At 42.2% G+C, this 25,058-nt stretch overlaps 1 long non-coding RNA gene across 3 annotated transcripts; it reads right to left on the reverse strand.

Annotated features, from left to right (window-relative positions):
* Positions 1-64: 64 nt before the first annotated feature.
* LOC120400301 lies at positions 65-25,020 on the reverse strand. Of its 3 annotated transcripts, none has more exons than XR_005595698.1 (4): positions 24,780-25,020; positions 14,535-14,593; positions 13,139-13,268; positions 65-237 (listed from the first exon to the last, which is right to left on the reverse strand). It is a non-coding gene; the product is annotated as an uncharacterized LOC120400301 (long non-coding RNA). The 3 variants fall into 3 exon arrangements; XR_005595699.1 differs by lacking the exon at positions 65-237 and adding an exon at positions 7,491-7,550; XR_005595700.1 differs by lacking the exon at positions 65-237 and adding an exon at positions 11,055-11,146.
* Positions 25,021-25,058: the final 38 nt, after the last annotated feature.

Genomic DNA, 25,058 nt, shown 5'->3' on the forward strand with positions numbered 1-25,058 from the left:
AATATACCTTACTTACATGAGCAGCTCCTGGACTGTTTGTGGGACTAAATGTAACCTATGTGATGCAGGATGACGCCCACTGCACCTTCTACTTCTGTACAAACTTTAGTGACAAGTTCTGATCCCCCTGTTCATGTTGAGTTGCATCCTGCTCCTCAAATGGGCCCATTAACACCAATGAGAGTACAAGCAGCTGGTCCATAGCATGAAGAACCTGCCTCCTTTTCATTGCTGCGCCTAGTGGGAAAAAGCAGAAAGCAACAGAAGTAGAGGCCTGACCCAGAATAACCAGTAACACTGTGCTAATTGTCTAATTGTGTCCATGGGGTGACAGCCCCTAGTGAGAGGGTCAGAGTTGTTCTTTTGTGTATTCCTGGGTAGTGGCATTTCCTCACCAGTTAGAAGTGGGAGTGGATAAGAAGAGATCTGGTGTCTTTCTAATTAATATCAGGTTGTTTGGAAAGATTGAACCAGCCTTTTATTTTGCTATAAAGAATTTCACAATTTCAGCCTGAGCATGCCACACAAGAATCAGAAGCTCATGGTTATTAATACTCTGCATTTAATGCTCCCAATCCAAAGATTTCAAATTGCTTGGCAAAGTGGGGAATGACTACTATTATCTCTAAAGTCCAAGTGGAGAAATCACCTCAAGGTCCAAGCGACTTGTATGAGGCCACACAGCAGCTCAGAGATAGGAACAGTTCTCATTGACTTCAATCCCAATGAGCTAACCACATTCACCTCCTCAAAGCTATTGGGAATAGAAAGTTTGGAAAATTGTTACTCTGGAAAACCTGCATCATAGGGCTTGTCTTCACTACCAGGGAGATGGATGCTGCTGCAATTGATGCAGCAGGGATCAATTTAGCAGAACTAGTGAAGGCTCACTAAATCGACGGCAGAGCACTATCCGGTTGAGTCCAGTACTCCAGCTCCCAGAGAAGAGTAAGGGAAGTCGACCGGAGAGTATCTCCCATAGATGCAGTGCAGTGAAGACACCGGGGTAAGTCGACCTAAGCTATGTCGACCCAAACTACGTTATTCATATAGCTAGAGTAGTGTAACTTAGGTCGACTTACTGCTATAGTGAAGACAAGCCCTTAGTGACCTATTTCAGTGCTTCCCCACTCGCTGATTTACTTGTCTGTTGTCTTTGTTCTGTGCATAACTTTAAGAATAGGAGACAACCACACACACACAATTGGGTTCTACGTAACCACATTTACAAACTACACAAACATACAATGCCTAGGTACATAATGTATACGCTGCTGCTCTGTTAGGTTCTGCTGGCCTCTGCGACACAAGACACTAGAAGGCCCACTAGAAGCATCCCATATTATTTAAAGGGATGTTACCAAATTCCTATACACCCCCAGTAATTGTACTTCAGCCTTCTGTTATTGATATTCTGTGCTCCCCCTTGCTACCTTAATAATGACTCGCAGAGCTGGGCCTTAACCAGCTACTGGCGCCCTCTTCAATGTCAACCAACAGTGAAGCTTGTCTGCTCCAACAAATTGGTTGTCAGGAGCAGTCAAAGCTCCATGACTGGCTAATGCAGACACATTTAAGTGGGAGTTGGCAAGCACTGGTTGATATGACCACAGTCTCAGTCTAGGAAACTTGTACAGTTTCCCGGAAAGGTTGGGGAAATAGTGACCTGGTTGATGCACATGAGACACTTTTACAACAGAATTTGGTGCCAAAGAGATGGTTGTGAAAAATCAAATCAGGTAATGAACCTGCCCTTCCTTAATATATTACTAAATGAGGTATCACTAGATAGAAGTGGAACTTTGTTTTTAAGATGCTTATCTTTCTTCTTCCGTCACATAAAGTGCTTCTGGGCTGCAGGCCAAACCAGACAAATCAGTATTGATTTTCCTCTGTTCAGGCCCATCATTATTCTGAATTGCTCAGCCCCAGGTCACTCTATGGGATGAAATCCAGCCCTTCTTGCACGAAGTCTAAATCAGCCAGCAGAGAATCAGGCAGAGGTGGGAGAAATGGAATTCAAACACACATGATCCTGCAGTCAGATACCAGGCCAGCCCATCTGTGACTGCTATTCCAGTCTCTGGGCTGGATTTCTATCTGCAGCCCCTCTCCATTCCCTTTTGGGATGCTTTGAGTCACTGGATTTGCATAATCATGTATTCTGTGAGTCTTGCCCTAGCCTATCTTTTAACCAGTACAGCACCGCCCCAGGGGTCAGAGTATATACAGGTCATCTGTGTGACTAATCGTGTTTTCTCTCCTCCCCCATACAAAGCCCCACCACAGGGCTTTAGCGGTGCAGAAACCATGCACTCTGCACCACAGTGAATTCATTTTGTCTGAAATCTAGGATATTATTTGGTGCATGAAACCTGCAATGCTTACAGTACCTCCTGTAATTTAACTGCTGCTCATTTCCTTTTAAACGAGTGGTTTGACCAGTCCATGTTGTCATATTTCATGACTTTGGTGCATGATAAAATTCTAGCATAGTTTCATGGAAGGTATTGCCTGGTTCACACATTATCTGTCAGAAAATGCATGCACTTGAGTATTTACGAAAAGGGGGTAATTTTAAAGGATCAAGCAATATTGTGCCTCAATGTTTTAATTAAGTGCATCTTTAATGTAAGTGATTTACTGTCATATTTTCCATACGCTCTTAATTTAAACAGTTCTGCCTTCATCGCATAATAATTTAATTGCACAGTACCATTATGGCAGGTGTTTCACAATTATTCTGAGCTATCTGTATTTTATGGAAAAGCAATGTTTAGCATTCATAACGAACATTCCACTGCCAGTTTTGTTTTGCATTTTCAAGAGCTAAGAAACTGGTGTATGATGACATTCTTTATAATGCATCAGGGAGGAAGATAATCAAACGACTGCTCTGACTGTGGTGTAATAAATATTAGGGTTAGCTGGTTGGGCAATTATTATTTTCACTGTGAAATTTTTTGACACATGGATTTTTTTTCACAAAAATTTCTTTTTAATCAAAATTATTATTATTTTTTTAAATGTGGATGGAAAATTTTCAACTAACTCTAGTAATAAACAAACCATGATGGCTGTAAGCCATGTGTTTGTCAGGAATGGCGTAGTATCACGATGACTACGAACATCATTTGTGCATGTAAGTGCTGATCACATTCTCAGAGCAATCAACAGCCCCAAAGTAAATACGGTCCCTGCCCTGCAGTGCCTATAGTCTGACAATTAGACACATAGGAGATATGATGGGCTGATAAGCCAAAGGAAGGTATAAGCTGGTGTTTTATTCTCTTTCCCTTTTAACTTCAGTGTGTAGTTTTGGCTTTGTTAAGAGGAATGTATGGAAAATAGATTTTATGTTTTTAAAGACTCTTAAAGGGAACTGAAATGTTGTGTTGATATTGATATAGAAACAGCAGCAAAATGAGGACTGACGCATGCAGGGAATTAAGCAGCAGGTCGCAACTTTTATTAATCTTTAACACAAGGCAGAGGTGCTCCCGCCTATCACGCATACTCTCCTGTATCAGGCATTTAATTGGTTCCAGTGTGGGGGTTACAGGGCTTCTTACCATATAACCCATAATGTGAGGTGGTTCTCCTCAGCCTATCCCACACGACTCAGTGCTCTCTGAGTCCTAGCAACCTCCCTGCTGAGAGGTGCAGCAGGGTGGGGACCTTGGCCTGTGAGGCCACAAAATCTGACCTCAGCCTGCAAAGATCACAACCTCTCACCCTATCACATGAGCTCAAAGCCCACCACCAAATGTCCGGTCTTTTACATCTGGGAACTGTTCATTTTATTCTCTTAACCACATTGGAAACCAGCCACGAGTTGCGACGAATAAACACCACTACCCCAGTATCTAAGTTAGGTACTAAGCATGTTCCTATTTACCTCACTGTGGCTTGAAGGGGCTGCAAGGAAGGCAAACTCCCTAGTCCTCTGCCAATCAGCCCATGAGAGAGAAAATTCCTTCCTGCTCCTCTATATAGGTGATTGCCTATACTCGCAGCATCTGCCAGACTGGATTCTCATTCCTAGTTTGGGTAGGCAGGGTGGGTTGCTGGAATGGAGCCGAAAGATGCTCCACATGGCCCCTGCTCGGGGCTAAATCCTGGGAGCTGGGGAATGCTGGCCAATCAGCACCCCTCACCTCCAGCTGGCCAATGGGTGCCAGAGACTCCCAAGGGCTGAACCTACCTATTGTCCTTTGACAAATGTTTCCCTCCCTTGTACTAGGACTGTCCCGCTTTCACTGCCGGCCTTATCAATTTCCCCTACTAGTTGATCCGGGAGGGTGGCAATTTTATAATGTTTTAGCAAAGCTATATTTCTGGTGTGTCCATTGCTATGGAAAGGATGGGACTCATGTAGTCAACACAAAAAGGATTCTTTATTGAGGTGCTGGGAACCCCCAGACACACATTCTCTCTAGCTTGCAGACTAAGGTATGCAGCTTGTGCTTCACAGTATTATTGCACGGGGTCTGTCAAAGACCTGGCCTGGATTGATGACTCCATTAATTTTCTTCTTAATCCCTAAATCCAAGGTGAGATTATGTTTGGACATGTAAGCGCAAAAGACATTCCAGTGACCATTGTCTCTACTGGAACTTACAACAGAGCTGTAAGAGATGAGGGGGCCAAGAGCCCTATAAACAATGTCTGAAGAATTGGGATCTAAGGTAAAAACAGTAGTTACCTCCGAAATATAACTGAGTTGATCCAAAGATGGATGAGTCAGTGCTGGGGATGATGCCAAGTACAATGATGGACACCTAGGCATGATATTAATACAAGTAGTAATAATAATCGTACATAGCTGCTGCTGGGTATCCAGGGACAGGAAAGCAGGCTGTCTGAAATGGTGATATTTGTATAGTCCTGTGCCTCCCTGGCGTAGTTTAGCTAAGAAAAGGTCATTTGCACTAGAGCTGCACACCATAAACAATCCCTCCGTTCATCTGTTGGGTACATAGGCAGGCAGTGTTGCATGACAAACTGACACTTCTGCCCTTGTCTAAATGTGGGTAGTGGGTAGTGACAAATTTATAAGCCTGCGATTGTTCACTTTCCTCATTTGAGTGGGAAACAATCAGGATGAACTTTGTTCTGACATTTAATCTATAACTGGGTTTGCAGCAGTTTACTGGCTAGACTAATAAATTTGATAATGCTGATAAGATATTTTTAGCTGACATCATTGGGTTGGTGTGTATTCAGACTTCTCTGAAGAGGTGGCTGTGTGTTTTTAGTATAAAAACCCAATGAAATCATTTACATTTATGCTGCTGTTAATTTACCAAATTCCTCCAAGTAGAAATAAAATACCTATTCTTGATTTAACACAAACTGTGGGGGAGGGTAGAGGAGGGTGAGTGAGAAGTAGGTCTTTAACACCACATGGTAGGATTAAAGGGAAGGCTCAGTTTTCTTAAGTCTGGAAAATGCTGGCTTTAGGGGTAAAGGAGATGATTCAATGTTTCCTACATATTCATAAGGACCATGCAAAGCGTTTTCATTTTTAGAATCTTCGGCTGGAGGGAGGCAGGTAAATGTGTTAGAAAATGGTTTAAAGTGTAAATATGACATTACATGTATGTACTGTGTGATATAGGAGACCCGGCTGTTCAAATAAATTGCTGATGTCAGTATTGCACAAAAATGTTATTTACCAGTAATTCTTTTCATGTTGTTCATTTAGCTGGTACTGGAGTCTTTTCAAAACGCCTACCTTTTGGCATCACTCTTTGCTGGATATTCTAATTACACATACTGTACATGGACCTTTATTTATAATGGGGGAAAAGCTGATCACATCATCTGATGTCGCGTCTCTGAAGGAGATCAGTTGGTCCCAGGCTCTGCTTTGGTAGCATCCTGTTGTTGATTAAACTGTTTTCTTTACAAGAGGTTACATCTGGTTATACAGTGAAGAGAATTATGGCATTAGATGAAAGTGTTGAGTACATGGCTTGGTACTGAAACAAAGGGTCAGCCCAGGGTACGAACATAAATGAATGGAAGAGGACATTTATAAATGTGTATTAGTGTATTATCCCCAAATGCCTTTTAGCTGACTCTTTACAAAATCTAGGCAGGTGTTCTGCTTATTCATCCACACATCAGCACTGGGGGAGTGTGGTCCAGGTAACAGGAGAGGCCAGAGCTACTTGTAATCTTAGGTATGCCAGTCAGTCAGCTTCTTCATCACTACCAAGATGTTCTTTGTCCATGTGAATTGTCTTCTCAAATATACTTTAAAAAAAAAGTGTCTTGGGGGTTTTACCAAAGAAGATAAAAATAGTGGCTTAGTGATTTTAAGCCTCAGGTTTGAAATGTGTTAAGTCCCAAGAATCATAAGTTACATCTTCTTTGCAGAAAACCTCCGCAGCAGAGAGTCTCAGAATCCAGGTTAACTCATTTGGGCTTGTGCTACAGGGCTAAAAATAGCAGTGTAACCATTCCCACTTGGACTGGAGCCCGGTCTCTGAAGCCCAGTGAATGGAGAAGGTCTCAGAGCCTGGGTTCCAGCATGAGTGGGAATGTCTGGACTGCTATTTTTAGTCCTATATCACGAGCCACAGATGCCTGAGCTACTGGCCCCAAGCTCTGAGACTCACTGGCATGATGCGTTTTTGGCAGTGTAGACGTACCTTTAGTCTCAAAATACCAGTAGCATCAATTTAGCCCTTCAGCTTCTTGAGGGTTTACATTTTTGTCTAGTTCAAAAGGAATGATATTGGGGGAGGTCTATGGCCTGTGTTACACAGTAGGTCAGACTAGATGATCACAATGGTTCCTTCTGGCCTTAGAATTGATGAGTTCATGGAACTCAGAGCTGATCCTTCATCTGAGACCTTAGGGTCTTGATTTTTTTAATCTGTTCTGCCTGGGCATTAAATATTGTTTTTGGTAAGAGAAGGAGTCAGCCCCTCTCTCTTTAGCTGGAATGTTCCCGATTCCTCTATTACTGTTGTACAGTCTGCCATGTTGATGGCTGGCTGCATTTCAAAGCTGCTGTTGGCATATAGGGCCTGATTCAAAGTCCTTGGAAGTCAGTGGGAGTATTTCTATTGACCTCAATGGGCTCTAGGTCAGGGCCACAGTGTGCTTCACAAAGCATTGCTTTCAGCTGATCCTGTAACTCCCCATCCCCAAGATCTTGGTAAATGTTCTGTTGCAACGCCAAGGCCAGGTCTACGCTACAGACCTATATCAGTAAAACTCTGTTGCTCAGTGTGAAAAATCCACGCCTCTGAGTGATGTAGTTATACCAACCTAACCCCCCATGTAGATCGTGTACCACCTCTCAGGGAGGTATATTAACTACACTGCTGGGAGAAGCTCTTCCATTGGTATAGGAGCATCTTTACTTAAGCACTGCAGCTTAGCTTCATTCATTACAAATCCATCACAGAGCGCTGGAAGGAATGCTACCAAAAGCTTCTAAATCGAGAATCAACTGTGACTGACAACACCATCAACTCCATTCCTCAGCACCCAATCAGAGAAACTCTTGCCAAGCCACTGACACCTGAGGAGATCTGTAAAGCAATTAAACAAATGAAGAACAATAAAGTACCAGGTCCTGATCGCATATCAGCTGAAGTACTGAAAGTGGGGGGCGAAACACTAACAAGATTCATTTGCTGATCCTCAAAATCTGGTGCACTAAAGAAATCCCTGCTGGCTTACGTAATGCTAACATCAGCACCATTTTCAAAAGGGAGACAGGACTGACTGTGGCAACTAACAAGGCATTTCCCTCCTCTCCATCACTGGGAAGATTCTTGCTAGAATCTTACTGAATTGCCTGCTCCCTCTTGCAGAGGAAGTACTTCCAGAGCCGCAGTGCGGCTTCAGACATCACGAGGCACCACTGCCATGATTTTCACAGCCAGGCAGATCCAGGAAAAATGTCAAGAACACCACCAGGAGCTGTATATGATCTTTATCGATCTGACCAAAGCCTTTGACTCTGTCAATCATGAGGCTTTGTGGAAAATCATGTCAAAGTTTGGCTGTCCAAGCAAATTTATCACCATTGTAAGACTCCTCCATGACTAGATGACTGCCTCCGTCCTGTGCAGTGGCTTTACTGCTGAGCCCTTTGTCATCCAAACTGGTGTAAAACAAGGTGGGTACTGGCATCCACCCTTTTCTCCATTTTCTTAGCAGCTATGAAAACATTAACCCAAGACCGTCTACCATGGGGCATTGGCATCCAATATCGGACTGACAGCAACCTCTTTAACCTTTCTCGTCTCCATGCCAGAACTAAAGTAATATCAGCAACAATAACTGAACTCCAATACACAGATGATTGTGCTATAATTGCACACTCAAAGGAGGATCTGCAAACAGCCCTTAATTGCTTCTCTGAAGCTTACAAAAGTCTAGAGCTAACTCTGAACATTGGCAAAACAAAAGATTGACCAGACAAAGCCCAGTAGAGAACATCAGACACAGCAAGGAAGATCTACATTGACAAAGAAGAACTGGAAAATGTAGACTACTTTACCAATCTTGGCAACCATCTCTCACAGAGGGCAGACACAGATGTCGAGATTCAGCACAGAATCCTCTGCGCCAGCCTTGCCTTTGGCAGACTGTCTCACCAGGTGTTCAATTATCACAACGTCAGAACACGTACTAGACTTTTAGTTTATAAAGTGGTGGTAATCCCAACTCTCCGGTACGGTTGAGAGACTTGGGTGACCTATAGAAAACACCAGAAAAACCTGGAACGCCAGCATCAGCACTTTCTTCGGAAGATCCTCAACATAAAGTGGGAGGATCATCGCACTAATGTTGGACTCTGCGAGGACACTGACATCTTCAGTGTTGAGGCCCTGATTAACTAGCACCAGCTGAGGTGGAGCAGGCACTGTGTGCACATGCCTGATACATGCTTACCAAAACAACTGCTGTATGCCCAACTCATCAAAGGAGAAAGGAAACAGGGAGGACAAAAGAAACGCTTTAAAGACACCCTCAGGATAAACATCAAGAGATGTGGCATTGACACCACACACTGGGAGACAGCAACCCAGGATATGGGTAGCTGGTGAAGACTTGTCAGAGAGGGAATGTCCACTTTTGAGGAAAATTGCCTTGCCCTGGTCTCAGAAAAATGCCCAAAGAAAGGGAAGACAACAGTCATGCAGCAGTTGTGACCCAATCCTGTCTTTCAACACCACCTGCAATATCTGCCAACGACCTGTGGCTCAAGGATCAGACTCCTCAGTCACCAAAGGACCCATGAAAAATAAAACCTATGAAAGAGATCATCCTCGACTTTGAGGGATCACCGATGGTGATGACAGTTTAGCTTGGCTCTAGTGCTGTATGTGAAGACAAGCCCCAAGGCAGGCATATGTTTTGAATCCTTAAACAAATCAGAAGAAGCTTGGGCCTTTGCCTAATCCTGGATCCTGCCTTGCAAAGCCATTTAAGTAAACAGAATTAGAAGGTGCTCAGTACACTGCAGAGTGTGTGCCAACAAAATTTCCTTTTGAGTTTTTATGCTGGAATTTTTCCAGGCGTATGAACAAAGATTTCCTTCTCCCGTGACTTTCATAAACTCTACTTTACACTCTCAAGTGTACCTTACTGTAGAGTTTGTTTTTCTGAAGTCCTTTGACTATAGGTAAGTAATGTCCCCAGCTGGCTACTTTTCATTTCCAGCCCTCAAAGTTATAAACTAGCTCCAGAATAAGAGCCAGTAGACAGTATTTTAAACTGGATAATTTGAGACTCACGACACATTTTGCAAGATGACAAATAAAGGCCACATTTTCAAAAGAGAGTAGGGCCATATATACAAGTGCTCAGCACCCACAGTTGGGGCCCAATTTTCAAAAACAAATTTATCCTTTTTTTTTACCACCACAGTACCTAGAAGCCCCCATCCTGGAGCAGGACCCCATTGTGCTAGGTGCTGTACAAACAGAACAAAAAAGTTGGTCCCTATCCCAAAGATCTTATAATCAAAATATAGGACACAAGACAACAGATGGGTACAGAGAGACTGACAAAGGAGTATAAGAAAACAAAGAGAAAATATGAGTCTGCATGATAGGCAGTGGTATTAGTACACTTGTGGCCTAATTGTTGTCAAGTTTTTGTAGCCTTTGTGGCAAAGGAGAGTTTTAAGGAATGTGAAGGACTCAAAAAAAGGACTTGGCACCCAGCAGCTCCCATTTACAGCCACATATTCAAAAGATCTCAGTTTTCAAAATGATGATCTCTTTCGAAAATCCAATGGCCCCGGTCCTTCTGTGAGCTCCATATACCTGGACCCCTGCACCAGTATGGAGCCCTATTAACTTCAGGAGAGCTTCATAGGGATATCGGGTCTGGCCAGTCAGTGCTCAGGATCAGGGCCTGACATAACGATTGCACTCTTCATCGCCTCTCTTTCCATGAGAAAGCTGAGATGATTTTTTCCCCAAGTATTTGAAGTGAAAGGAAAAGTGATTGGTAAAATCTAAGAGATAATTTAGCTGGAAAGACAATATTAGATGCATAAATACTACCCCACAGGCTAAGATTTTAATAGCCTCCATCTTTCAAGAGCTTTTTATTTTTTGGATAATAGGGCAGCGTTTAATCCCTAAATAGATTCCCTTTTTAATTTTCCAAGACAGCTTCCATGCTTTGAATAGCACAGGAGTACAGCTCCATGGAAAAAAAATTTTATTTCAGATTTTGCCCATTTAGATTCTTGTCTTCCCAAATCCTCATGTCCTGGAAATTTGTTATAGCCAAAATTTGAGATAAGATGGATATGGGCCAAATCAAGACCAGTGGTTCTGTGCTGCTTTAAAACTGAAGTCAGGGGTGCCTGCTTACACTGAATCTGAATTTGCTCTAGGATCGTTTACATTTGAGGATGTCATGCATATAATTAATTTACAAATGTCTTCACTTATTCAAGCCTGAATCTGAGTTATTTTATAGGTATTAATAGCAGATCATTTTTAAACATTTTTTTATTCCTCGCCAGAAATCACCCTGTATATAGCACAATATTTGAAATATGAGAGGAAAATTGTTTCTTCTGTACTACTCGCATGGCCCCCATCACTATCGTATTCAGTGCCTCACAGTCTTCAATGTATTTCTCTTCACAGTAACCCTGTGTGAGAGAGATTATTATTCCCATTTTTATGGATGGGGACCTGAAGCACAGAGGGACAAAGTGCTTTGCCCAAGGTCACACAGGAAGTCTGTGGCAGAGAAGAGAATTGAATCCAGGTCTCCCAAGCTGGTACTCTAAGCGCCAGATCATCTTCCCTCTGATTGCTATTAATGGAAGTATTGGTGTGTTTCTCCCCCGTCACCTTTTTGTTTCGAAAGCACCTTCTTTCCCCTCCCCTCCATTCTTTTACAGTGAGTAGTGCTGAGAAGCGTAAATATCACTCCCCTGCAACGGAGAACTCCCAGTACATGTAATCCCCATGAAATCATGCTAGCATCAATGCATTCTTAACAGCAAAGCATTCCATGTGCCAGCATCCTGTTGGGAATAATGTTGACTTCTCTCCACCATTGACTCCAGTGTCACTGTGTCCTATGATCACCAGAGCACTGAAATGTCAGTGACCGTATCTCTTCAGTAGTTTTCACCAGTGATGTCACTTTGATCAGCTGATGTACAGAAACAGGCGATTCTCGGGGTTTGGGGATACGACAGAGGCGTTATCAAAATGTCAACTGTAATTGAAACTTAATCTTCTAACAAGTTTCATCTGGCTGCTATTTGCAGGCAATGGGAGTGTTGCATCTTAGTAAATGGCATCAGAACTGAAAGGTTCTGTTGATTTCTCTTTGTTTTTCCCAAAAGAACACTGGCAAATATAGTTTTGGAATTAAATTAATTTGATTTACCTAAGACAGGGACACGCTGTTCTCCAACATCTATTTTTTTTTAAATATCTGTATTGTTTTTTCCCTTGAAAAACCCCACAGACCCTGTTCAAGCAGGATGGTGAGGGTTGCAGTGCTGCTACCACTCAGGCAAAAGGGCAGCGGATAGAGCGCAAGTTAATAGATGAATCCTGATCCCCTTGTGTCTAATCAGCTGCGAGGCAGGATAGAAAGCAGGCAGTAAGCCAATCCGAGCCATCATGGCTTCTGCGCAGTATGAAATAAATGGGCAAAAATCAAAGTTTGCCCACTTGTGGGGCGTGCTTCCCTAGATGGGCACAGAGGACAGCTGGGCAGGTGCGGGGGGGCCTGGGCCAGCCTCCATGAGGGGCAGGGAGAGAGCGCCACCCAGCCCTGCTCTGCCTCCAGCTCTGCTCTGGCCCAGTCCCATCCCCGGCCTTGGACCGCAGGGTCCAGCCCCACTCCTAGTTGCGGCTCTGCTCCGGGCCCCGGCTCCTGACCCTGGCAGTGGCTCCACTCCTGACCTCAGCCGCAGCTCCACTCCCAGCCCCAGCTCTGGTCCCTCCTTCACGCCAGCCCAGCTTTGCCTCTAGCCCCAGCTCCTCCCCCATCTCCGGTTCTGCCCCCCAGCTCTGCCATGAGCCCAAGCTCCTCTACTGAGCCAACAGTGCAGTAAAGGGCGGGGGAGGGGTGGGAAGAGACAGATCCCAGTACTGGAAATGGGGGGTATGATGGGAAAAGTTTGGGCACCACTGCAGTAGAGAAATGTTGTTTCCCAATGTAAGGTGTGGGTGTACTCTGAAAAATGACGTCAAAAATGCCATTGTGGTTTTCCATGTTTAACGGGTTTCAATGGCTTCTAAACCAAATATGCTCAGTTTACAAGAAAAAAGACCTCCCCCCCCGCCCCCTCACCGCTGCACCCAACTGCCAGCCCTGCAAACTAAACCTGCAATCATTCTGACAATCAAGGTGGTTTCCTCTGCATGCACAGTGATGATGATGATTATGTTAATAATAATAATATTCTTATAATAATATTCTATAATAGCTCTTATATAGACTATTTCACCTTTAGATCCGTGAGTGCTTTACAAAGGAGGTAAATGGTTCTGCTGATGAAATTGCACCCTCAGTTAAGAACATAGGACTGGAAGGAACCTCTTGGGTTATCTAGGCCAGCCCTCTGCTAACAGGCAACCACATCATATAATTCCTTTCGCAAACTTGTCAATCTTACCAAATTGTCACTGGTGCAATCTGTTCTCTTCAGTGGGTTTGTTCAAGTATCACCCATTGGGGCGTTAGTAATCTGTCAGCTGGTGATTCACAAGAAGGTAGAAGCCTTGATCCAAAGTTTGCTGAAGCCACTAAAGTGTAGGTCCAAAAAAGAGATTTAGGCACCTAAGGGCCACTTTAGGCACCGAAGGCCAAAATGTAGATCCTCAAAACCCCCATCAGTTGCCATCTAATTCTGTAGGTGCCTCAACTCCCTAAATTTCTGCCGATTAAAGTATCTTAGGTGAATAAAAATCTGCTGCTGGGCACCACCACCTCAGTCCTGATCCCTGGGCACCCTAGTTCATGCCTAACCCCTCGCGGGGTCCTCAGACTAGGAGCAGGTCTACACTTAAAACACTGCAGCAACTTAGTTATACTGATGCAGGTCTATAGTATAAACCAGACCTAGGCATTCCTCTGCCTATTTTACCTGCAGGGCCTGATCTGGTGAGTGTTCTCATAGTCCGCCTAACAGACTGGCCCATTCATCTAGGATGGGGAAGGCCCTGGCTCAATTTCCCTCCCCTGTGCCTGATGTAGAGCAGAGAGTTGACCTGCCATCTCTCACCTCATTGGGCTAAAGAGTGAGTGATCATGTCTCTATAGCCTGGGGGTTAGGGCACTCCTGTGGAGCTTTGGAATTCAAGTCCCTATTCCAATGAATATTTAATTCTTTATACAGAGTGGGACAGTTTCAACAGATGAGACTGAGAGCCCCTAGCCTCAGAATATCCCATAGGCTAGTGGTTAGGGCACTCACCTGACAGGTAGGAGATGTAGGGTTTGGATCACTGCTCCAAATCAGGCAGAAGGGGAATGAGTGTGGATCTCCTGCATCCTGGGTGTGAGAACGTAATGATTGGCTAAAATTTATAATGGGGTGGCAACTACCTCCTCTTTCTCAGTTTTTTGTGACAAAGGGCAAAGCCATCTAAGTTCAGGAGAGGGTTCATCACGGCTCTGACTCCCAAGTGGTGACAGGCACCTCCTTCTGGCGTCTGGACTCAGAGGCAGGGCTTAGATCATACCCCTCTCCTCAGCATTTCCTATTGGCTAGCTTAGGCATTTCCTTGCTCAGCTTGTTGGCTTTTGTGAATACCATTCCTAGGCTCTTAGCTCTCCCCATGCATTGTCTAGGGAACCTGGGCAACTAACTAAAGGCCGTGGATTCCACTAAGTGGCAGCCTAAATGGTAGGCATTGCACAGCTGAGTCTACTAGTCTCATTTGTGGGTTTAGCCCTAAGAGTCTTTCCTTTGAGTTCAGTGGGCTTTGGGTCAAGCCGTTAAACTCTACCTCTTTCTCTCTGTGACCAGGGCCTGCAGAATTAACAAGCGTTTAAAAAAAAACAGTTACCATTTAGTTTTGGCACTGAAGTCAGCAGCTCTGTCTCTGTACACACCTGGGAAAGAGATCTGTGCAGGAACAAAATACCATTTTTAAAGCGTAGAACTGCACTTTAGCAAATTTGAGATTTTTAAAAGGAGACATGGCTATTATTCAGTAAATTACATTGGGAATGCTCAGTTAATGCTATGTTATGCTATGCTATGTTAATCGCAAAGCAGAATCTGATTTGGGCCAGATTTTCAAAACGCAGTCCCTAAACTGCAGCTGTAGAAAATGTATGTGCATACAATGGTACTCATGTTTACCTGGCTGGAATAAGCAGTGTGGGTTTTGCCTGTATAATTACATCACCCAAAATTCTCAGACTCAAGAATTTAGTCCTGTATTATTTTCCCTCTGAATTATGTCTCTTAAAGCGCAGGTATTTCATTATTATTTGCATGTAATAATATGTATTGTTTATAGTTTGGTTAATATTCAAACCTGTAGCTCCTCCTGTTTTCTGTTGTCTTGAGTTATTGTGTCTGTTTTGGATGATTTTGTTAATTTTGCTGAATCATTTTGGAATTTGCTTTGTTTACAGTGATTGACAATGCCTTCATTAAAAGTAGCCTGGCTCAAAGGAAATTAGAGTTAAATCTCCCAATTGCCAATAAAAATAAGATTTTTATATTACTCACTGAACATAAATAGAAAAAAAACTTCTTTTTATTATTTGTAGGGATATTGGTGATGGCCATGAACAGAGTATACAAAGTGATCGCTCCCTTGAAATAATAGTCAATGTAGTATGCATGGGAAGTCTACCATTTCTCTTTTCAACTTTAAAAGTTGTTTAACAGTACAATTTGATTGTATATAGCACCCTTCAGAGGGAGTACAACAAAATGCTTTACAAATAAGATTATTCAGCTTTGGTATCAAAGCTAAAGGACAAAATACTCACAGGTGCCACTGGAAAAAGAGAAGGTTTTGACCTCATTGATGGTAGGTAGGGGGCCAGATGTTCAAGAAAGCTCAGCATGCTGAGTACATGTTAGGGAGCGGGTCAGATCGTCAGCTGATGTAACTTGTGATAGCTTCATTGACATTAATGGAGCTGTGATGACTTACAGCAGCTGAGGATCTGGCTCTTATTGATGGGTAAAATTCTCAAACATGCCTAAGTAACATTTTTAAAAAATGGTCTCCTAAGTCACTTAGGCATCTTTGAAAATTTTATGCTATGTGCCTGAATGTGAGTAGACATATTGGGAAAATCTGGCCCCATTTCTAGGTGCTGAGCACTTGAAAATCTGGTCCCATCTGAGTACATCTGCAACACACTGAGTGTGGTTATGTTGGGCTATCCTGTCTGCTGACAGCACATTTGTGTACACAGTCATTTTGTAGCATGGTTTGTTCTTTTTCTTTGTTGATGTAACTAACCCATATGAAGAGAACTGTGCTTCAACCCTGAAACGTTGAAGGCTACAATCAATTTTTAAAATGTCCTTTTCATTAAAATATAATGAAGATAAAAACAATGAGCTCAGAAAAACTCAGCCAACTGTGACAAAATACATAAAACCCAAGAGGAGCAGTGTCTGCTGACAGAAATGCCACCATGCCTGAGTGTACGGAAAACACGAGGGAAAGGGAAAGAGTTGTACCCTGCCAATAGGGCATACAGGCAAACAATTCATGTTTTAACTCTTTCATAACAGATGCTGAGATCTGAGTAAGAAGGATCAGTTCAAAGTGGCACTTCCCCACTGGAAGAGCTGGAAGGTGAATTACATGGAGTTCATTAACTTTCTGCAAAAAGACAAGTTCCGTCTGGGTGTAGTAAGCTCTTACGGGACCATCACTGTGGATCTGGCATGTGAGTGGAAAGTGGACCCTGAGAAAGGCCAGCTCTGTTCCTCCTTGATGACAGAAGGGCTTTAGCTCACAAAGTGTTAGGAGCCAGATGGCTTGTTTAATTACCCTTCCCCCAGATGGTATTTACAGGTGTGGATGGAGAAGTTAGTGCATGTTCAACCAGCAATTTCTGGGTGGCTTTCCAAGAGGAAATCTGGCCAGCCCCAAAGGGAACATTCTTCATATAGAACTTGAATCCTGGCTCCTCACTCAACTCTTCATGCCTTGTTTCATCCTGCTCCAGGCCATGGAATCCAGGCCACATACAATTAGAGTGACCAGACGTCCCGATCTTTGGTCGGGATGCAATTTGTCCTGATATTTCACTCCGCCGGCAGCACTCGCCCTTTCCCCCCCCCCCTCTGCTGGCGGACCCCCCTCCCCCCACATGTGTCCCAATATTTTCTCCCTCTCATCTGGTCACCCTACATACAAAGGAGTACTGGGGAAGCATACAGGGCAGCTGTTACTATCTCACTCCCACCTGTGTTCTGCTCTGCATTGCACAGTGCAAGGTATAATGCAGACTCTTATTTCCAAAGTAACCACACTGGCCCCAACATTTGGGGAGGCTGGGCCTGAGTGCTGGAAGCTCCCTAAAAGTGTGTGTGTGGGGGGGGACACTGGTGCCTGGACCATGGCCCTGCCCCCTGCTCCGCCCTGAGGCCTGCTCCTGCTTAGCCTCCTCCCCATGAGTCCCCAGCCATGCTCCACCACCTTTCCGCCCCAGGCCCCTCTCCTCTCTGCTCCCTCCCCCAAGGACCCCCCCTCAGCCAACCACCCAATGCCTCTCTGCTTAAACACATGCTTAAGTACTTTGCTAGATGGCAGCCAGAGTTCTCAGCACCTTGCAAGATCAAACCCTTTTTTAATTCCTAGAGGCTGGAATCTACATTCATATTTAGGCACATAAATCCTTATTTAGATGCCTAAATTAGGATATATGTGTTGAAAATGGGCATTTAGGTGCCTGGGTTTGAAAATTTGGGCCATAATTGCAACTGTGCCCTTCTGTGCACCTCAACTATTATTTAAAAAGATTTCTATAAAGAAATATAAGGTTTTCCTCTAACACTTTTTGCATTTCTCACTGACTAAAACAATTGTCTATATATAATATACACCATTTCTCACAATAATCATATCAAGTCACATGCGTTAGGGGAAAGGAGCCAGCTGGAGGCAACATAATAGTGGCACTTGAACAAAATAATCTAATTTTGAAAAAGCTGTGAAATATCATGAGTCTCAGTAGGATTTTGAATATATCTGCACCAGGATAAGGTGAATAGTAGGGAATTCTTCTCCTTGGGCATTTTGGAGACTTCTAAACAGAAATTAACTTCCAATGCATCTGTGGCCTTTTTGTTTGCTTTTCCTGAACATTGTGTGTGGTTTTGCTTGTACAAACATTCCAGAAAAATGAATTTTTGGGCCCATATCAGAATTTTTTAAAATCATGAAACTTACTTCCATTTCAGCCTAAAATAATTAGTTCTGGGTATCCAATAGTGAACTCAAACAGTACTATGTGACTTAGCTGACCAGTCAAACAGTTCAAGTATTGAATCAGAAACAATGGAATACTCATTGAACATTTTGTGAATGATCCAGGAGCTAAACTTTGTTTGAAGAAAATATTTGAACTACTTTGAACAGCAAAGTCCATGCAAATGAACAAACAAAAAAGCTAGTGAGAGAGAGAAGAGGTGACAGGGTGAATGGAAAGCTTAAACCTTTTTGTTTCCATGAACTAAATTGAAACAATATTTTAAGTCAAAACAAAATTTTATTCTATTCCATAGTGTCAGTTTGAAACTATATAATATATATTATAGAATTTTCCATTTGGAAGATGATTTTTTGTCAAAATCAATATTTTCCCCGCAGAAAATTTCCATTTTGACAAAACAACATTAGCTGACAGGAAAATGTTTGTGGTAGAAAAATTTTGAGCCGCTCTAATTCTGGCTAGTACCTTTACTACAGAGAAACAATATTCTCTATAATCTGTGAGCATTAATTCTATTACTTTGATTACACTGCAAGTGTGTGTGTAGTCTCAATTACTTATTACTTTTAATTCTGTAGATCTTCATTTTTACAATCTCATGGCACTGTTGCTGCTTCTTTTGCAAGTGGCTCAAACCCTTGTCTTTTCAGAGGACCTGTATTGGTTTTGCATCTTATATGTAGAACTCTTTTTTTCCCCTTTCATTATTACCTTAGGGCAACTAATCAGAATACATTTTGCTGGGCATGTTAGCTGCTAGTAGACTGTTTCTGAGAGACAAATGCCCAGTCTTGCTCAAAGTCAGTTGAAAATACAATATCTCTCTGAGAAGCAACATATTCTGCTACATAGATTGGAGGGAACTCTTTTTTCTGTGTTCATACAGCCCCTAGCACAATGGGGTCCTGCTCCATGACTAAGGCTCCTAGATGCTACTTCAATACAAATAAACTGGAACCTAATTTTTGCTGTTTTTTTGTTAGCAGGGCGCTAAGAGTCTATGTACCACCTATAGGCAAGGAATTAAATTAAAGGAATAATAAATATGCAATTTTGATATGTTTGCATCATTATGATATAGAAAATAACTATAATCACAGTAGTGCTGTGCTAGCAGCTGTCCTTGCTGCTAACACAGAACCTTTGTGAGTATGTCTACACTGATGAAAAATCCCATGGCTCTGAATCTCAGAGCCCGGGTCAGCTGACTCAGGCTTGTGGGGCTCAAGCTATGGGGCTAAAAATTCAGGCTCAGGCTGGAGCCCAGGCTCTGAGCTCTTCCTCTCTCTTGGGGTCTCAGAGCCCAGGCTCCAGCCTAGCCTGAGCTCGAACATCTACACTGCAATTTTATAGCCCCACAGCCTGATCCCCGGGAGTCCAAGTCAGCTAACCCAGGCCAACTGCAGCCATGCCACAGGTCTGTTATTGCAGTGTGGACGTACCCTGTGTGTGTAATGCTAAACTGCCTGTGAAAAAAGCACTGCAGATGTTAGCAGGGTTATCCTGAATGCTTCTGCCTCCGTTCCCTATCTTGCCATTGAGGACTTGTGGGACAAGCAGTATTATCAGCAGAAATCTACCCAGGGTTGTGGTGGATTCTCTGTCACTGAACATTTTAAAATCAGGATGGGCTGTGTTTCTAAAAGATATGCTCTACTTCAAACAGAAATTAATTAAAGGAAGTCCGGAGTTCAGACTAGATGATTACAATGGTCCCTTTTTGTCTTGTAATCTATTAGAAGTGCTATGGTGCTGGAGGTTCAGAATCTCATGTGGCTGATGAGTTGCAGTTGAATGTGGGTTGAAGATTCAGCTACTGCTTTGCTTGGTTTATTCTGATTACTTTGATTATTTTGATATAATTTCCCCACCCTCTACATTCAGTACACAAGAAGGGGTGGTGTCTCATTGCCCAACTAGAGATAGAAGTGGGGGTTGAAAAGACACCTGGGATGTCAAGGGTAGGTGAAGTTGTGTAGCAGCCATTCTTCCTGCTGCTAGCAGGGATCTGTGATTGTAGAAGGAGCTTGTTAAAAAGTACTACATATAAAATTCGACAGTAACTGTTCAGATCAATGAGGAAACGATATTATAAACTTCAGGAGTTCAGATGCAATGATGGCTGAATATTGTTGAGCCAATGAAGGAGGAACTGAACTACAAATGGAAATCAAATATTTTCTGAGTTGCAGTTGCAGAATATTGTAGCTTTTGGATCATCATCATCTGATAAGGGAACTTGTGGAGTTATAATAAACTACAGTGCTAATTTTAATTACTGACAAATGCTGCTTGAGTTGCTATGGAAACATAAAAGTGCCACTTATACACAGCTGAAACTTGTAGATCTTATTGAAAATCTCATATGGGACCCAATTTTTCTTTTATTTACACCAGTACAAATCAGGAATAACACTTATGTTGATGGAGTTTAAATGGTGTAAAACCAGTAGAAATGGAGAATCAGGATCACTTTCTTTTTGTCTATCCCAGTTTCTTTGTGATTCTCAAAGAAAGTCTTTAAGCACTCCATTTTCTAATGACTTTACAAATAGTCACCTGTCAGTTGACAGAAAACTAAAGTACAGCATCACAGAATTGAGAGATAAAAAAGAGCTGTTAGATCATCCAGTTCCCATGCAGGATTGTTCCTAGCTAAGCTATTTTTTTCTACTTTATCCTGTGTAGTTATAAATGCAGCTGCATTTGTAATGAAACTTCTTTTCTGCTTTAGGCTCAGTGCAGAATATTATACCTGGAGCAATTGTGACAGCAACGATTAAAGTTGGCTGAGAGTTTCCATTCTAAACTCCTTTTTCAGCTGCTAATAGCTTTCTGGCATTTTCTGGGCTAAAATTTCCAAGACCTGGTTTCTGCCGGAGGGCGAATAATTTTGGAAAGATGGCTCAAAAGTGGTTAGTTTCCCTCATATATACTGCATGTTTAAGACCTAGTTCATTAAAAAGACACTCCAACAGAAACTATGACACACATTTGTATAGCTTGACAGGGGCCAAGTTCAGACCTGGAGTAAAGCAGGTGCAATTCCACCAATATCTTAACGCCAGATTTTCATTAGCCTTTCCATGGTGATTTACAGTTAAAAAGTATGTGGAAGTATACTGAGTTTGGGACTCAATGAGCCAGGACTTCATCACACTATTGTCAGATATTCTTATTGATCCATCTGTACAGAGCTAGGTGACATTTTTTTTGGCTAAAGCTGCTGCTGCTTCTTCTTCTTCTTCTTTAAATGCAGATTTGGAGACTCTGAAACATTTTCACAAATTTGAACCAGTATTGCTGTATTGTTTTGGTCTTTAAAAAATCCTGAGAAAATCAAAATATTTCATTTTGACATGTTTGAAACAAATATTTTGATTTTTTTGGTTCAAAATGATGTTTCATTTGAGAATTCCCTTTAATTTTTTTTTTTAAATTAAAAATGGTAAAACGGAAATGAAAAGTTTTGTTAGACCTCTAATGTGTTTGTTTCAATGTTTCAGTTGAAAAATTTTGGTTTTGGTTCAACTCAAAACAGTTATTTCCCCTGATTTTTCAATATTGCCAGTTAATCCAAAAATCTATTATTCAGACTGCTTGATTTGTATATCAGGTTTGCAAAAATAAATGCTGATGCAAATTTTATAAACATAGTTAAATAACATTAGGGTTCTGTTTTCAACTCACAAAAGCAAATAGGCTTCCCTCCTACCCACAATTTGTTATTACTGCACTGAAATACTGTATGTGAGTGCAATTCCCATGGATGCCAACTGCCCATTTGTCTCCATTATGCTGTTTTCATAAGAACATAAGAACCAAAGGTCCATCTAGCCCAGTATCCTGTCTACCGACAGTGGCCAATGCCCCAGAGGGAGTGAACCGAACAGGTAATGATCAAGTGATCTCTCTCCTGCCATCCATCCTCACCCTCTGACAAACAGGGTAGAGACACCATTCCTTACCCATCCTGGCTAATAGCCATTAATGGACTTAACGTCCATGAATTTATCCAGTTCTCTTTTAAACCCTGTTATAGTCCTAGCCTTCACAATCTCCTCACGTAAGGAGTTCCACAAGTTGACTGTGCGCTCTGTGAAGAAGAACATCTTTTTATTTGTTTTAAACCTGCTGCCTATTAATTTCATTTGGTGACCCCTAGTTCTTGTATTATGGGAATAAGTAAATAATTTTTCCTTATCTACTTTCTCCACATCACTCATGATTTTATATACCTCTATCATATCCCCCCTTAGTCTTCTCTTTTCCAAGCTGAAAAGTCCTAGCCTCTTTAATCTCTACTCAGATGGGACACGTTCCAAACCCCTAATCATTTTAGTTGCCCTTCTCTGAACCCTTTCTAGTGCCAGTATATCTTTTTTGAGATGAGAAGACCACATCTGTATGCAGTATTCAACATGTGGGCGTACCATCAATTTCTATAAGGGCAATAATATATTCTCCTTCTTATTCTCTATCCCCTTTTTATAGTCCAGGGAAAATTCTGCTCTCAACTACACAGGTGGGACTCCATAGCTATATTGGTAATTCTGAGTAGAATTTGGTCTTAGGTCCCTATTTAAGCTGAAACATGGTTCTGGGAACCATTTTATAATGCATTTAGGTTCTGTTTATGTTGGGATTTGAAACCATTTTAGCCCTCTCCCAGGAAGAATGATGTTTAACATAGTTTAAGGATATTAAGATAGTTTGGAAACTCAGGGTAGAAAGGACATTAGCTTTTGGTAGTGTGATCATTTCACACAGGGGCTTGTTCGGTCTGACTAAAGCAGTATGGAACTGACCTGAAGCAAAGGTTCAATAAAGCAGAATTTCTCTGAATCCCAGCCAATGGCAGAATGATCAACATTGTGTGTTGCTGGTGTGGAAGAGAGGATGTTTGTTCTGTGGTGCTTTATTTTGTTTAGTACTACATTTTATTGTTAATTATTTGAATGATTATCTTACTAGTCAAATCCTGCTTTGTCCTTGCTCTGTCACAACTCTTGTTGAGCACAAAGGAATTTCTTCAATGAGAGTTTTGCATGAGTAAGAACTGTGCAAGGAAAGCAGAATTTGGCCCATACTGTACTTCTGTTATTGGACCAGATACGGTTAACTCACGATGAACTGCACCTAATTGCAAAGAGCTCTGTTTATTTCAGTGGGACTATTTGTGGAGTAGGACACTAATCAGCATGAGTAAAGGGAGTAGAATTGTGCCCTTAGTATGTACTACTTTACCACTTGTAGCTAGTGAAGAATGTAGCAGCTTGCATGCTTATTGGGATGGTATCTACAATCATCTCACCGTAAGTTCATCCTGGGGCCTATATGCTGGCTATCCATAAAGTTCCTGATTTAAAAGGCTTTGGTGGTTCTTAGGATGATCTTGTGTGTAAAGCTCAGGCCTGGAATACAGGAGATCTATGCCTGACTAACATGGGTGTCCTGGGCCTGATTTTTTTTTTTACTACCTTGCATCTTATTTAATCATTTTTCATCTTTGCAAGATGGATGTAAAATGCTCGGGTTTGGAACGATGTCTTTCCATGTGTTTACACAGCGGGAAAATAGGCTTTTCTACTGTGCTCATCACAAACATTTAATCAACTTAACCTTACAACACTCCTGTGAAGAGAGTTAGATATTAGGTTCATTTAAGAGCAGAGAAAACTGAGACACAAAGGGAGTAAGTGGTTTGCTCAAAGGCACACAAGAAGTCTGTGTCAGAACCATGTATATGATCTAAAACTACTCAGGCCACTGCCTTCACCACAAGACCTTCTTGCCACTCTTTGCAACACTCTTCATTGGTGAAGTGGCTCTCCAGTTCTTCCAGGTGCTTAGTGGTTTAGATCATTATTCAATCTTTAACTTAATGTAGAAAGCAGTTAAATATTTGAGGGTTCTAATCTATTTGTAGAAGATTGGTTTAGTTTTCCTTGCTTTATTGTGCTGTAATTTTTCTTTCTTACTCTGAGAAAGAATAATGTATTTTTGCACTAAAATGCTAACATCATATGAAGAAAACATATATATTCATTCATCAGCCTGGATATTACATGATAAGCTAGAACCAATGTGCAGTATGTCTCTATAGCAACAGATGTATAGAGTGACTAGAATACCTGTCAACATGTAAGTAGGTTTAGCTTTAGGGTGTCTGTCATGCCTTGAGGGACAAGCAGATCATTAGGAAAGTTTCAGGAAACCCATATGGATATTTGGAAGAGACGTGAAGGGGATTTTCTAATTTCAATGTGAAAACCCCATTTTTATCTGAAAATCGTGTACCTGATATTGTTATAAGTAACCCCTCTGATAAACTATAGCTGAAAGAGATTAAAGGAACAAGTATTTTTCCCTCCCCTTCAGTGTGTTTACTTGGTGCATTTGATACACCTTGCATGTAGTCACTCTTCCTGTTTTGTTGAAGGCTCATGTTCTTCCCCAGGCCCTTCAAGAGGATACTTGACAGTGGCTGCCCCAGCAAAGCTGAGACTGAAAAGCCAGCAAGACCAGGAAGGGGAGGGTTGTGCGTGTGTGTGAATGCAGATGGGAGAGCTGAGCCAGATTACTTTTGGTGATGTTGCTGTCAAATATGCCCAGAAGATGATTCCAAATAACAGTAGGGGATGCCAGTTAGAGGTTGCTTATCCCATGCTGTCAGATGATGGCTGTTCCCTCCATTGATTTACTGAAAATGGCTTCTCATGCACTGGATGGGAGATTTGGCCCTCTGGCCTAACCAAAAAGTCCTTCTGTTCTATAGGAAATAAAAGATTAAAGAACATAGATAGATGGCTCAAAGAGACAAGCCTTATACCTACCCTAGACCCCCTACCCCTAGCATCTTCTCTAAGTCCTTTCTCTTGGCTGCATCCACTGACTTCATCCACAGGGTTAACCATGCCAATCAAAACCAACCTTCCTTCATTTGCCTGCTTTCTTTTAGGTCTTCTCTACAGCCTTTTCCCAGGTATCTTGAGCCCCTCCTGCACCCTTTCCCTGTATCCCTCTGAGCAGGGCACCTCTGCTAGTATCTAGGAAACCAGACACAGGTGATAGCTGGGACCAGAGTCCTCTTAAAAACCCAGCTTCCCCAGTGA

Source organism: Mauremys reevesii, linkage group 3 (genome assembly GCF_016161935.1).
Source record: "Mauremys reevesii isolate NIE-2019 linkage group 3, ASM1616193v1, whole genome shotgun sequence".
Taxonomy (NCBI): Eukaryota; Metazoa; Chordata; order Testudines; family Geoemydidae; genus Mauremys; species Mauremys reevesii.